Source organism: Oncorhynchus kisutch, linkage group LG14, assembly GCF_002021735.2.
Source record: "Oncorhynchus kisutch isolate 150728-3 linkage group LG14, Okis_V2, whole genome shotgun sequence".
In the NCBI taxonomy this organism is placed as follows: domain Eukaryota; kingdom Metazoa; phylum Chordata; class Actinopteri; order Salmoniformes; family Salmonidae; genus Oncorhynchus; species Oncorhynchus kisutch.
Genome location: NC_034187.2, coordinates 34,880,115 through 34,894,369, shown reverse-complemented (window position 1 = coordinate 34,894,369; position 14,255 = coordinate 34,880,115). Strand labels below are relative to the sequence as shown.

Sequence of the window (14,255 nt, the reverse complement as noted above, 5' to 3'; positions counted from 1 at the left end):
GTTGCACCATGATTATCTCTGTTCTGGCACTCGTGTGGGGGGGGGGACCTTGAAAATTCAAGCCCCTTGGGTGCTGCCATAGTTACATTAGAAGTGTACATCCGAGAAGGTTCAAGGTCATTGGCCACGGATAAAATTATGTCAAATCACCTTAGCTACAGTAGCTTTGATTGGACTGTCAACATACTTTCAACATCTGAGCTAGAAGTCATGAATCAAGTCGACAAACTACTGGCAAATCCTTTTTAATCCGTGTCATATTAAGAGAAATGATAGTGCATCGGTGCTCATCGGCCATTGGACATAAATATTACACAAGTTGGAAATAGCAAATTCAACAGAGTGGATTGGAAGGAATCAGTGAAAGTAGCTAACTGCAAGCATTGCAAAGCAATCACTAGCCTGCTATTCAGTGGAGTGGCTGTGTTGTCTCAAATCTGGGATCGTTTTCCAAGTTTTAAATGGATAAACATTCAACATTGGCCATACTGTCAATGAAGCATGATTTGTGCCACGCTCAAAACAATTGACTCGGATCTGGGAAGTCTTGAATTCACTGAAGTCAAGTTAACTGGGAATTCTGTAAAAAAAAATATTTTGAACGGTCATCCAACTCCGAATTGTAAATTGTGAACTCGGCCTCATTCTAGAGCTACAACCTGAAGATCAATGATGTCATGATTTGACCTTGTTTTTTGTTCCCAGTTGTCTAGAAGGCACCATACATCCAGAGAATGCCAGACTTTGATGACAAAATTTGCCCACGAAGGACTGCCGTGCCACCTTCCTGTTCAAGTGAGCACAGCACAAGGTGAGTCCAAAATGTTTGTATATGCTGCTGCATAAATGATGTAATATGCCAGGGAGATATGTGTACAGTAGCTAAGAAAGTAATACTAAGTGTATGTTGTGTAGTAAACTGTTAGTAGCCCATGTGCCTCACCCTCATAATTTGGTCTATTTTACCCCTCTTTTTTTCACCTACTATTCTGACTTGGTGGTGCACAAGCCTATAACCTGACTTGGTGGTGCACAGCCTATAACCTTAGAGAAATGTAATCATCAAGCTTTCATTGTCTGCTTATATGTCCCCTTTACTTATCCTGCAATTCTGACTTGGTGTACAGGGAGAAAGCCGTAAGATCGGCCTATGTTCTGAATTCTGTCGCTGTACATTTCAAAAGTGCTAAACAAATAGTTATATGGACTACGTCAATCCTAGCTCGCTCATTGTCTTAATCGAAATTCCGTATGGCCTCTTATCTGTTTGTTGTCCCCTTATGCCATAGTTTGTACATCTCAATTGTCATTAGAATCGACATTTGTTTATGCAAGTCAGCCATATCAGCTATCTTTTTTTTAAAGGCAGAACATGAGTCTGAATGAACTGTTTGGCTGCCAGACAAGGCTCTGCTGATAGCCAGGTGTAACAGCGGTAAGATGTTGGGACAGCTTTATGTAGGCCCAAACAGTTTGTGGGCACCGTTTGTCACTGTTATAGTGCAATTCATGTATTGTTTAGTGTTGTGTAGTGCCTTTGCTCTCATGCATCCCACTTTTTATTATTTTTGCCCCACCAAGATTTACATGCTAACATCACCACTGGTACCAATCGAGTAGTTTCGTGTCCCTCTTCTCCCTGTGAGCAAAGCATCTTACCAGTTACCTAAACCACCTACACCATGGATTCTATGCATCAATCAAATGGGTTCATCTCCTTAAATCCTTGTTTTCCTGCTTCTGATGAGCGACGCTCCGTCAAGGTGTATTGGTTGGCAGCAAGATACAGGTGCCTGATGGTTCATTTACACCTTCAGTCGGAATCAGAACTTTGCCATAGATGTGCGGAAGTGTTGTTCAAGAAACAAAACAGATCAAATAGCTGATGAAACAAGTCCCTCTGACATTTCCACATGAGCATCGCTAAAAGGTCCTCAAGTGATTCATATGTAAATTCAGCAAAAAAATAAACATCCTCTCACTGTCAACTGTGTATTTACATACTGTGTAGTTACAGCAAACTTAACATGTGTAAATATTTGTATGAACATAACAAGATTCAACAACTGAGACATAAACTGAACAAGTTCCACAGACATGTGACTGTAAATAAATGGAATAATGTGTCCCTGAACAAAGGGGGGTCAAAAAAAGTAACAGTCAGTATCTGGTGTGGCCACCAGCTGCATTAAGTACTGCAGTGCATCATCTCCTCGTGGACTGCACCAGATTTGCAAGTTCTTGATTCTTTTGCTGTTGTTGAGTTTATCCTTGGGGCTCAAGTTTTCCATGGTCTGCACACAGCCTCTTGCTGTGGAAGGAGTTTGCATTGATTTGACATCCTTTTGTTTTAATTTGAATCCCTCTCTTTTGCATTCATATCCTCCCTGCATGGTGTTTCCTACTTCACCACCTTTGAGGTAAAGTTTCCTTTTTATCATAAGACATCTTAAGGAACAGCATGAAAGCTCACATCTGCTTGTTGTACATGATAGTTATGGTGTGTGCATTTTAATATAATTTTGATGCAAACTTAAGCTCGAAGTGAAACAATTGAGAACAGCGGTCGGGCTGGTTTACGAGGCTAGAAAACACTGGGACTAAATGATGAACTGGCAGGTGATATGTTCTGTAAAGGTTCTAAGTTGTTGAGTCTTCAAAATCTAACATGGTGGAATCCGCAATGACCCAAGGAAACTCTAAGGTTTAATGATTATTATTCTGCCTTTGAATATCATTACCTCAGTCACAACAGAAGCTTACCAACCAGTAACACTCACTTGGAATGGAAGAAGTAAAAAACAGGACATCTGTGGCTTTCCATATGCCCCAGTGGTGGAACACTTCTTTACCACGCTGTGCTGTAAAAACAAGCACCAAGGATGGTTGAACTAAACTCCTGATAACTTCTACTTATTTGAAAAGTTGAGAGCGAGCATTAGAACCATTGTAAACCAGATTTGCCTTTGGGGGCATGTTGAGGAAGGAGGCCATTCTGAAAGGTTAACCGATAGGATCAGGGAGCAAACAACCATATTGACCTTTGATTATTTACTAAAAACAGTAGTAAAAAAAATAACAGTAGCGAGGCTATATAAAGGCACCGATTAGTCGGGCTGATTGAGGTAGTATGTACATGTAGGTACGGTTAAAGTGACTATGCATATATGATAAGAAGAGGGGGTGGCGGGACACAATGCAGATAGTCCATTTGATTACCTGTTCAGGAGTCTTATGGCTTGGGGGTAAAAACTGTTGAGAAGCCTTTTGGTCCAGACTTGGTGCTCTGGTACCGCTTGCCATGCGATAGTAGGCTTTTCTCTCCATGATTTGGGTGGCTGGGGTCTTTGACAATTTTTAGGGCCTTCCTCTGACACGGCCTGGTGTAGAGGTCCTGGATGGCAGTCAGCTTAGCCCCAGTGATGTACTGGGCTGTACGCACTACCCTCTGTGGTGCCTTGCGGTCGAAGGCCGAGCAGTTGCCGTACCAGGCAGTGATGCAACCACTCAGGATGCTCTCGATGTTGCAGCTGTAGAACCTTTTGAGGATCTGAGGGCCCATGTCAAATATTTAAAGTTTCCTGCGAGGGAATAGGCTTTGTCGTGCCCTCTTTATTGATGTGTTTGGATCAATCTAGTTTGTTGGTGATGTGGACACCAAGGAACTTGAAGCTCACAACCTGCTCCACCACAGCATCGTTGATGAGAATGAGGGCGTGCTCGTTCCTCCTTTTCCTGTAGTCCACAATCATATCCTTAGTCTTGGTTACATTGAGGGATAGGTTGTTATTCTGGCACCACCCAGCCAGGTCTCTGACCTCCTCCCTATGGTCTGTTTCATCGTTGTTGGTGATCAAGCCTATCACTGTTGTGTCATCTGCAAACTTAATGATGGTGTTAGTCGTGCCTGGCCACGCAGTCCTGGGTGAACAGGGACTACAGGAGGGGACTGAGCACGCACCCCTGAGCGGCTCCAGTGCTGAGGATCAGTGTGGCAGATGTGTTGCTACCTACCCTCACCACCTGGGAGCGGCATGTCAGGAAGTCCAGGATCCAGTTGCAGAGGGAGGTGTTTAGTCCCAGGATCCTTAGTTTAGTGATGAGCATTGAGGATACTATGGTGTTGAACGCTGAGCTGTAGTCAATGAATAGCATTCTCACATAGGTGTTCCTTTTGTCCAGGTGGGAAAGGGCAGTGTGGAGTGCACTAGAGATTGCACCGTCTGTGGATCTGTTTGGGCGGTATGCAAATTGGAGTGGGTCTAGGGTTTCATGGATAATGGTGTTGATGTGAGCCTACCAGCCTTTCAAAGCACTTCTTGGCTACGGACGTGAGTCACTAGAGCAAGTTGCCTTCGTGTTCTTGGGCACTGGGACTATGGTGGTCTGCTTGAAACATGTTGGCATTACAGACACAATCAGGGACATGTTGAAAATGTCAGTGAAGACACCTGCCAGTTGGTCAGCACATGCCCGGAGCACACGTCCTGGTAATCCGTTTGGCCCAGCAGCCTTGTGAATGTTGACCTGTTCAAAGGTCTTACTCACGTCGGCCATGCAGAGCGTGATCACACAGTTGTCTGGAACAGCTGATGCTCTCATGCATGCCTCAGTGTTGCTTGCCTCGAAGCGAGCATAGAATTGATTTAGCTCATCTGGTATGCTCGTGTCACTGGGCAGATTGTAGCTGTAATTTCCTTTGTCGTCTGTAATGGTTTGCAAGCCCTGCCACATAAGACGAGCGTCGCAGCCGGTGTAGTACAATTCAATCTTAGCCCTGTATTGATGCTTTGCCTGTTTGATGGTTCGTCGGTGCGCATAGCAGGATTTCTTATAAGCTTCCGGGTTAGAGTCCCGCACCTTTAGCTCAGTGTGAATGTTGCCTGTAATCCATGACTTCGGGTTGGGGTATGTACGTACAGTCACTGTGGGGACGACGTCCTCGATGTACTTATTGATAAAACCAGTGACTGATGTGGTGTACTCCTCAATGCCATCGGAGAATCACGGAACATGTTCCAGTCTGTGATAGCAAAACAGTCCTGTAGTTTAGCATCTGTTTCATCTGACCAATTTCTTCATAGACCGAGTCACTGGTGCTCCCTGCTTTAATGTAAGCTTGCAAGCAGGAATCAGGAGTATATAATTATGGTCATATTACCAAATGGAGGGCAAGGGAGAGCTTTGTACATGTCTCTGAATGAGGAGTACAGGTGATCTGTCATGTTCTGACCTTTATTTCCTTTGTTTTGTTGTTATTTAGTATGGTCAGGGCGTGAGTTGGCGTGGGCAGTCTATGTTTGTTTTTCTAGGATTTTGGGATTTCTATGTTTCGGCCTAGTATGGTTCTCAATCAGAGGCAGGTGTCATTAGTTGTCTCTGATTGAGAAACATACTTAGGTAGCCTGGGTTTCACTGTTTGTTTGTGGGTGTTTGTTTCCGTGTCTGTGTTTTTCACCACACGGTACTGTTTCAGTTTTCGTTCGTTTCACGTTTATTGTTTTTGTATTCATAGTGTTCAGTTTATGTTTTTTAAATAAACAACCATGGACACTTACCACGCTGCGCATTGGTCCTCCGATCCTTCTCGCCTCTCCTCCTCAGACGAAGAGGAGGAAAACCTTTACATGATTTAGATTTTTTTTTACCTCTGGTTGCACATTTAACATTAGGATAGAAATTAGGCAGAACTGATTTAAGTTGCCCTGCATTCATGTCTGTGGCCACTAGGGACACCACCTCTGGGTGAGCGGTTTCCTGTTTGCTTATTTCCTTATACAGCTGACTGAGTGCGGTCTTAGTGCCAGCATCCGTCTATGGTGGTAAATAAACAGCCAAGAAAAGTATAGATGAAAACTCTCTTGGCAAATAGTGTGGTCTGCAGTTTATCATAAGGTACTGTACTTCAGGCAATCCAGAGACTTCCTTAGATTTCTTGAACCAGCTGTTGTTTACAAATCCGCACAGACCGCCGCCCCTCGTTTTACCGGAGTGTGCTGTTCTATCTAGCCGTTGCAGCGTATATCCTGCTAGCCGAATATCAATGCCATCATTCAGACACGATTCCTTGAAACATAAGATGTTACCGTTGGTAGTATATTCGTGATTGTACCTCATTTAATTTATTGTCCAACGATTGTACGTTGGTGAGTAATATTGACGGTAACGGCAGCTTTCCCACTCGCCTTCTGCGGATCCTTACGAGGCACTCTGCTCTGTGTCCTGTGTACTTGGGTCGGATCCTCACCCACTCCTCCAATGGTATAACATGATATCCTCCTATTAGCTAGCTAGCTAACATTAGGCTGTGTTTTTAGCTTGCTACATACATGGATATGCTAGCCTATTAGCCACATTATGACTGACTTGTGATCATTGCTCTTGCTAGTTTGATTTTATTGACATTTTTGTCCAGAAAATTCTGTCATTGAAACTGAAACATTGTAACCTGAATGGAGGCTGAAAACAATGTACCAGGCCATCTGTGATTTACAACCTGATAGTAATATTTTTGGGATTACCAAGAAACGTGCCCACTAATTATATGAATCATTCATTAATCAAATTTTTACAGATGCACAATCGAGAGCATCCTGTCGGGCTGTATCACTGCCTGGTATGGCAACTGCACTGCCCTCAACTGCAAGGCTCTCCAGAGGGTAGTGCAATCTGCACAACACATCACCGGGTGTAAACTACCTGCCCTCCAGGACACCTACAGCACCCGATGTCACAGGAAGGCCAAGATCATCAAGGACAACAACCACCGAGACACTGCCTGTTCACCCCGCTATCATCCAGAAGGCGAGTTCAGTATAGGTGCATCAAAGCTGGGAGCGAGAGACTAAAAAACAGCTTCTATCTCAAGACCTTCAGACTGTTAAACAGCCATCATTAACATAGAGAGACTACTGTCAACATACAGACTCAAATCTCTGGCCACTTTAACAAATGGACTTAATAAAGGTATCGCTAGTCACCTTAAATAATGCCACTTTAATAATGTTTACATATCCTACATTACTCATGTCATATGTTTAAACTGTTCTATACCATCGACTGTATCTTGCATATGCCTATCATTAGTCACTTTCAATAAGGCCACTTTAATAATGTTTACATATCCTTCATGATGCATCTCATATGTATATAATGCACTATACCATCTCCTGCATCTTCCCTATGCCGCACAGCCATCGCTCATCCATATATTTATATGTACATATTCTTATTCATCCCTTACATTCGTGTTTATAAGGTAGTTGTTGTGAATTTGTTCGATTACTTGTTAGATATTGTCGGAACTAGAAGCACAAGCATTTCGCTACACTCGCATTAACATCTGCTAACCATGTGTATGTGACAAATAAAATTTGTTGCTTGTCGAGCGAGGATTGGAAAATGTCTGTAAAAACACCAGGCAATTGTTCAGCACAGTGCTTTAACAGGCCTGGGCCTGTGTGCATTACATCACCTGAAAAATGTCAAAACATCAGCCTGTTGAACAACAACCTTTCATACATTTGTATGAATGTTCGGGTGGTGCTCGGCGGTCGACATCACCTGTTTTCTAACCATCGCCGCTCCACCTTTCATTTTCCATTTGTTTTGTCTTGTTTTCCCGCACACCTGGTTTACATCCCCTCATCACTCTACATGTATATTATCCTCTGTTCCTCCCATGTCTGTGACGCGTCAGGCTGTTTTTTTCCGGGTATTGATTTGAACCTGTGGTATTGTATTGTTGTACATGATTTTGTGTGACAAGTGCACTATTCGCTTTTGACTTTGGCTGGAGTGTTGTGATGCAGTTGCGTCTGACTGATTTGCTTCTGCCAATTAAAGTGTGCCTGTTCACTCATCTCTGCTCTCCTGCACCTGACTCCAGTTGACCAGTTGTGCACACAGTCTGACAAGTTCTTTAGCCATGTTCTGGCTCTCATCTCTCCCATGGTCAGCACTGGTTTTCCCCTGTCTATGTGGGGGGCACTAGCCATGGATTTAATCCCTTGCCAGGTCACCCTTTTATTTGTATTTTTTTTAGGCCAGTTGAGAACAAGTTCTCATTTACAACTGCGACCTGGCCAAGATAAAGCAAAGCAGTGCGACAAAAACAACACTGTTACACATGGCATAAACAGACGTACAGTCAATAACACAACAGAAAAATCTATATACAGTGTGTGCAAATGTAGTAAGAATAGGGAGGTAAGGAAATAAATAGGCCATAGTGGAAAAATAATTACAATTTAGCATTAACACTGGAGTGATAGATGTGCAGATGATGATGTGCAAGTAGAGATACTGGGTTGCAAAATAGCAAAAAACAAAAATAAGGGGATGAGGTAGTTGGATGGGCTATTTACAGATGGCCTGCGTACAGGTGCAGTGATCGGTAAGCTGCTCTAACAGCTGATGCTTAATTTTAGTGAGTGGGATATAAGTCTGCAGCTTCAGTGATTTTTGCAATTCGTTCCAGTCATGGGCAGCAGAGAACTGGAAGGAAAGGTGACCAAAGGAGATGTTGGCTTTGGGGATGACCAGTGAAATATACCTGCTGGGGCGCGTGCTACGGGTGGGTGTTGCTATGGTGACCAGTGAGCTGAGATAAAGTGGGGCTTTACCTCGCAAAGACTTATAGATGACCTGGAGTCAGTGTGTTTGGTCGACGAATATGTAGCAAGGGCCAGCCAACGAGAGCATACAGGTCCCAATGGTGGGTAGTATATGGAGCTTTGGTGACAAAACAGATGGCACTGTGGTAGACTACATCCAATTTGCTGAGTAGAGTGTTGGAGGCTATTTTGTATATGACATCGCCGAAGTCAAGGATCAGTAGGATAGTCAGTTTAACGAGTGTATGTTTGGCAGCATGAGTGAAGGAGGCTTTGTTGTGAACTAGGAGGCCGATTCTAAATTTAATTTTGGATTGGAGATGCTTACTGTTAGTGTGGAAGGAGAGTTTACAGTCTAACCAGATACCTAGGTATTTGTAGTTGTCCCCATATTCTAAGTCAGAACCGTCCAGAGTAGTGATGCTAGTCGGACGGGCGGGTGCAGGCAGCGATCGGTTGAAGAGCATGCATTTAGTTTTACTAGCCTTTAAGAGCAGTTGGAGGCCACGGAAGGAGTGTTGTATGGCATTGAAGCTCGTTTGGAGGTTTGTTAACACTGTGTCCAAAGAAGAGCCAGATGTATACAGAATAGTGTAAGGCTGTTGTCTGCGTAGAGGTGGATCCCAGAATCACCAGCAGCAAGAGCGACATTGATATATACAGAGATAAGAGTCAGCCCGAGAATTGAACCCTGTGGCACCCATAGAGACTGCCAGAGGTCCGGACAACAGGCCCTCCGATTTGACACATTGAACTCTATCTGAGAAGTAGTTGGTGAACTAGGCGAGGCAGTCATTTGAGAAACCAAGGCTGTTGAGTCTGCCATATGAATGCAGTGATTTACAGAGTCAAAAGCCTTGGCCAGGTCGATGAAGACTGCTGCACAGTACTGTCTTTTATAGATGGCGGTTAGGATATCTCCACCCTTTGCTTGTATGCCTCCTTGTCCACCAGTATCTGTCTTTTGATCTCACGTTGTGAGTTTTTCTATAGATTTATCTGACTGTCACTCTCAAAATCACAAAAGTAGATGGACTAAGTCCACAACAATGCTTAAACCACATCAGTCTGATTGGGCGTGTCAGTCAGGGCCTGGCTTTCCAAGTCGATGAGCCTTGGTCCACCCAGGCCCATCCATATCTACACCCTGATGCAAACAGCCCATGATGACAATTGCGCATCACAAATAGCCTACTAACCAACACTTTGATCTAAACTTTTTCAATACCTGGTTTAAATACCATTGTTGTCTTAGTTAGCATTTACTGGTAGATATCATAAGTTGAAACGTCTTTCCAACCCTACCGGTTACCGAAGTCATTCATCTGTGAGCTGCACCATGGCAAAACCAGTTAGCTTATTGTGGGAAGCTTGTGGATGGCTACCCAAAATGTTTGACCAAAGTTAAACAATTTAAAGGCAATGCTACCAAATACTAATTGAGTGTATGTAAACTTCTGACCCACTGGGAATGTGATGACAGAAATAAAAGCTGAAATAAATCATTCTCTCGACTATTATTCTGACATTTCACATTCATAAAATTAAGTGGTGATCCAAACTGACCTAAGACAGAGAATTGTTACTAGGACTAAATATCAGGAATTGTGAAAAACTGAGTTTAAATATATTTGGCTAAGGTGTATGTAAACTTCCGACTTCAACTGTATCTAGTTATGAGGTTGGGAGATTGGGAACCGATCTAGCTGGCTAGATAAAGTCAAATTCATGAAAATGCTAGGTGGATAGTATTGCAGAGAAACAACAAAACACTTATTTTATGTTTTGTTTAAAGAAGGAATCAAAAGGCTACATAGCTTAATCAAATGAATTTACAACATACCTCCTGTGAGTCCTTGCCTGGTAATCCTTGCCTGGTCCAGTCAGTGTGCCCTCTCCGCAAAATACAGCTGGCAGATATTTCCTATGAATAATTATGATAGAATGTGGGCTAAAAATGAAGTTTAGTGATTCATTTAACATCGGAAAAATATAAATAAACAGGACAAATTTGAGGGGGCACATGTCCTTGTATGAGCATGATGCCACTGTCCACTTAGTCACTGGGAGGATGCTCTTGTGCATCCTCTGCTTTAGTGGGTAATTAAGGAGAGGAGGAAACTCCTCTGTTCAGCTACTAACTCATTTATACTATCTTCGACCCCTCTTCGACCCCTCAACTACTTATCGGTTTCCGGGTCACGGAGGAGAGGAGAATGGAGGAGTCAAGGAGAGGATGGCATAGGCGTGGGAAGATGTTTTGAGTAGGGGGTGCTGGCTGAAAAAAAAAAAAACATTTTTAACAAAGTTACTACTTTTCCAATATTTCTCTATTTTCTTTCTCTTTGCATTGTTGGGAATGGCCCGTAAGTTAGCATTTCACTGTTAGTTTACACCTGTTGTTTACGAAGCATGTGATGAATAAAATTGTGTTTGATTTCAAAGAACTCCATCTCCACCGCAACACCAGCACCCCTACTTCCTGCGGCTATGGCGGATGGGCTTTAGACCAATAGAGAATCTCCCAATGCCAACCATAAGAACACAGTGATAGACATTTTAAATACTACTGCTCTTTCACCATTTCAGCTACAAACATTAAAATTACTTTTTCAAAAACTTTATACATTTTAACTATTTACATTTTCATGAATTACCATAAATAACCCACTAACAGTAATATTATAGGCCTAACTCTAGAACAATTCAAGCTAGAGACACCCAACCAACTTTCACCTGTTCCAGCTATCCTTTTCTATCAACCATATTGCTTCAAGACAAGCTAGCAAGCACACACATTTTCTTTAGGAAATGTACTTTTCGAGTATTCAGTTGACCTTAGTCACCGCTAGTGAATTATAGCTTCCATGTAAAACCAATAGGTCTACTACTACGGACGGGGAATGGACATATGAACCGAATTGCGTTGTGGTAAAATGCTTATATTTACCGCAAGAGGTCGCTATAGGAGCTGCTTATCTGTAAAACTTTTCTTTGCCATTTACCAGGCAAAATATCCCCATTAAAAATATTTTGAACAACATAAAGTAGACTAACTGTATAATTATTATTGTTTGAAAATTGTCCCCATCGTGCTCATGGAATCAACCTTCTCTGAGGAGGAAGGTAGAGAGAATAATTGTGTCAAACTTTTCAAATTGTAAACCAGTGAATTCATATCAAAAGACAATGACTATAAACACAAAGGCTATTTGTATTGCTGACAGGCACACCCTAAAACGTATAAGAAGAGGTCTCAGAGGTGTAGTATATGGGATGTTTCTGATCAACTGTAGGTTTCCATTTGATTGGAAGCCGCCTGAACAGGTGGTTTGGGAGATGCGCAGTGTTGCCCAACGTCACACTCGGTGGTGGTATAAAATCCCCTGGGTTTGTCCTCCAGTCCTCCACTTATCTTGAGAAAAGACCAAGGCAGAAAGCTACATTACGCGCAATTGTGGCTGTGAAGAAACCGATAACAAGATGACTAAAATTGTAATGGCTTACATTGGGTTTCTTCTCCTTGCCATGCATTTTTCATCACAGGTAAGAACTTTTCCTCTATGTCCTTTTTTACCATGTTTTGTTTCCGGTGAACCCAAATTTGAATTAGGCTACCCATTTCACTGGAAAGCAAATGCATTTCAACAGGACAGGTGCAACATTTGGCTTATTAATCAGACAAATTTGTTCCCATAAATCTAAAGTGTGATTTTCGACATTGACTGTTTTTCTCATTGACAAGCTAATGATGACGCGTATAATTGACCTCAGATGTTTTCAGTCGGTATGATTGACATGTTGGCAAAATCTAGCGTGCCAGCGCAATGTGGAAGGCAATGTGGAAAGCCTCTTCAGATAGGCTACTGAATCCTTGATCTAACGTTACTACGACATGCGTAGGCTGGCAATGTAATTTGAGCGGAACGGTATATATTTTTTATTCTCCACTGCGCAATTCAAATGCAGGACGTTACCCATTACCCTATAGTCTATGGAAAACATTGTCCACAAGGTGATGGCACTTAAATGTATTAAGATTTCTAAGGTGCATTTTGCTGAACGTTTGCCTTTAAAAAAAATTAGTCGTACGAAAGTCCAATTGATAGTTGTCCCGACTCGTCAAATGTTTCAGGTTTGTGTTTTCCACATTTGAAAAGCCCCTCTTGCTCTCCTGTTTTAGGTCCATGCTCAAAACTCTACCACACAGTCCCCTGCCATGAATGCTACGACCAAAGCTGGCAGTACGAGTTCCAACATGACCAAGATGCCCGATGTCACCAAGAACAACATTGCCAAAGGAGCCAGTTCTTCTTTGCAGTCCAGCTCCTTCACGCTTATCATACCCATCATGGTGGGGGGCTCACTACAGGGGCGCTTCTAGAGGTTCTGTTGAGCAGTGAACAGACACCGACAAGACTTTAACATCCCCGGCCTAGATGGGGTTAACTGTTTCACAAAGATCACATTTTAAAAATAAATAATCAGAAAGGCAGTCATGTGCGCTCCTAACCGAAGAGGTTTGGTGGAGTTGCGTGCTGGAGAACCCATTTCTACTTCACTGATGGGAATTGTTATTTGCCCTCACACCTTCCGGACGCTTCAAACCAGTAAGCCTTCACACCTCGCACACTGGCCCCATGCCCATAGGCCGAACTGTACGTTCTCTCCATGGAGGCAGTCCATGATGAGGATGCACTCTGCTCTTTGAACCGTTTGGTCCCGCTGTTCCTGTGCAGACACCAAGGGGTAGTTTAGTAATTTGTTAAAATATCTAAAGAGATGTTGGTTGAGGCACTTCAAAAATAAGGTATAGAATCTGTGGCACATGCACGGACAGTGGCATATCTGCACCTGCAGTGGGTCCTTTGTCAGAGGCTTGATGTACACTTGTGATTTATTTCTAGAATATGGCATTGTATGGGTTAGCATATGTGAGATTTAATTGTATAAATCATGATGTGATCTGCTTAGATTTATTTTTTAAGGCCAGGTTCAATTAACCTTTAAAATGTAGGATACTTGTGACAATTTTCTTGTATAATAAAAATATTTTAACATAATGTTTCTTCTCCTGTCTCTAAATTCTAAAGCTTGACCTGACAAGTAATTTGCTCTGTTCCACTTGTGTCCAGCCCCTTTATTGATCACATAACTTAACCCAGGGATTTCTTAAGGTAGACTAGGTTTGATGTGCCACAAATTAAATCCTTATTTTAGAATGGGGTATAGGAATGTTCACCTTTGTCCAGTTGTAGCATTTATGCTATGTCAACTAGGACCTTTCTTGCATTCCTTGTGGCCAAAACAGTTCAGTTTCCTGACAGTTGACTCACTTGCAGGCTGCTTTAATTAGATTTACTTTACCCTAGCTACATTGACCTGTGACCAGTCCATTTACTAACTAGCCTACAAATATGTTCAGGGGAAGGCTGGCTGTAAGGTATACTTGAACTGAAACTAATAGTTTCTTGACACTGGGTCTTGCTGGTTGGCTCTCAGCCAAAGGGATACTTAGAATGGTGACATTCATCCCAGAAAACCGTGAGTTTTTAAGCTATATTGCGTGGTTATAAGGTCATACCAAGGATAATTTCACAACGCCCTTGAATCAGACAATGAAATTATTTGACATTACTG

General features: G+C 42.5%; 1 long non-coding RNA gene across 1 annotated transcript; it reads left to right on the top strand.

Moving 5' to 3' along the window:
- The first annotated feature begins 11,923 nt into the window (after positions 1-11,923).
- Positions 11,924-13,678, top strand: LOC109903916 (uncharacterized). The gene is made up of 2 exons (XR_002257092.2): positions 11,924-12,161; positions 12,799-13,678. It is a non-coding gene; the product is annotated as an uncharacterized LOC109903916 (long non-coding RNA).
- Positions 13,679-14,255: the final 577 nt, after the last annotated feature.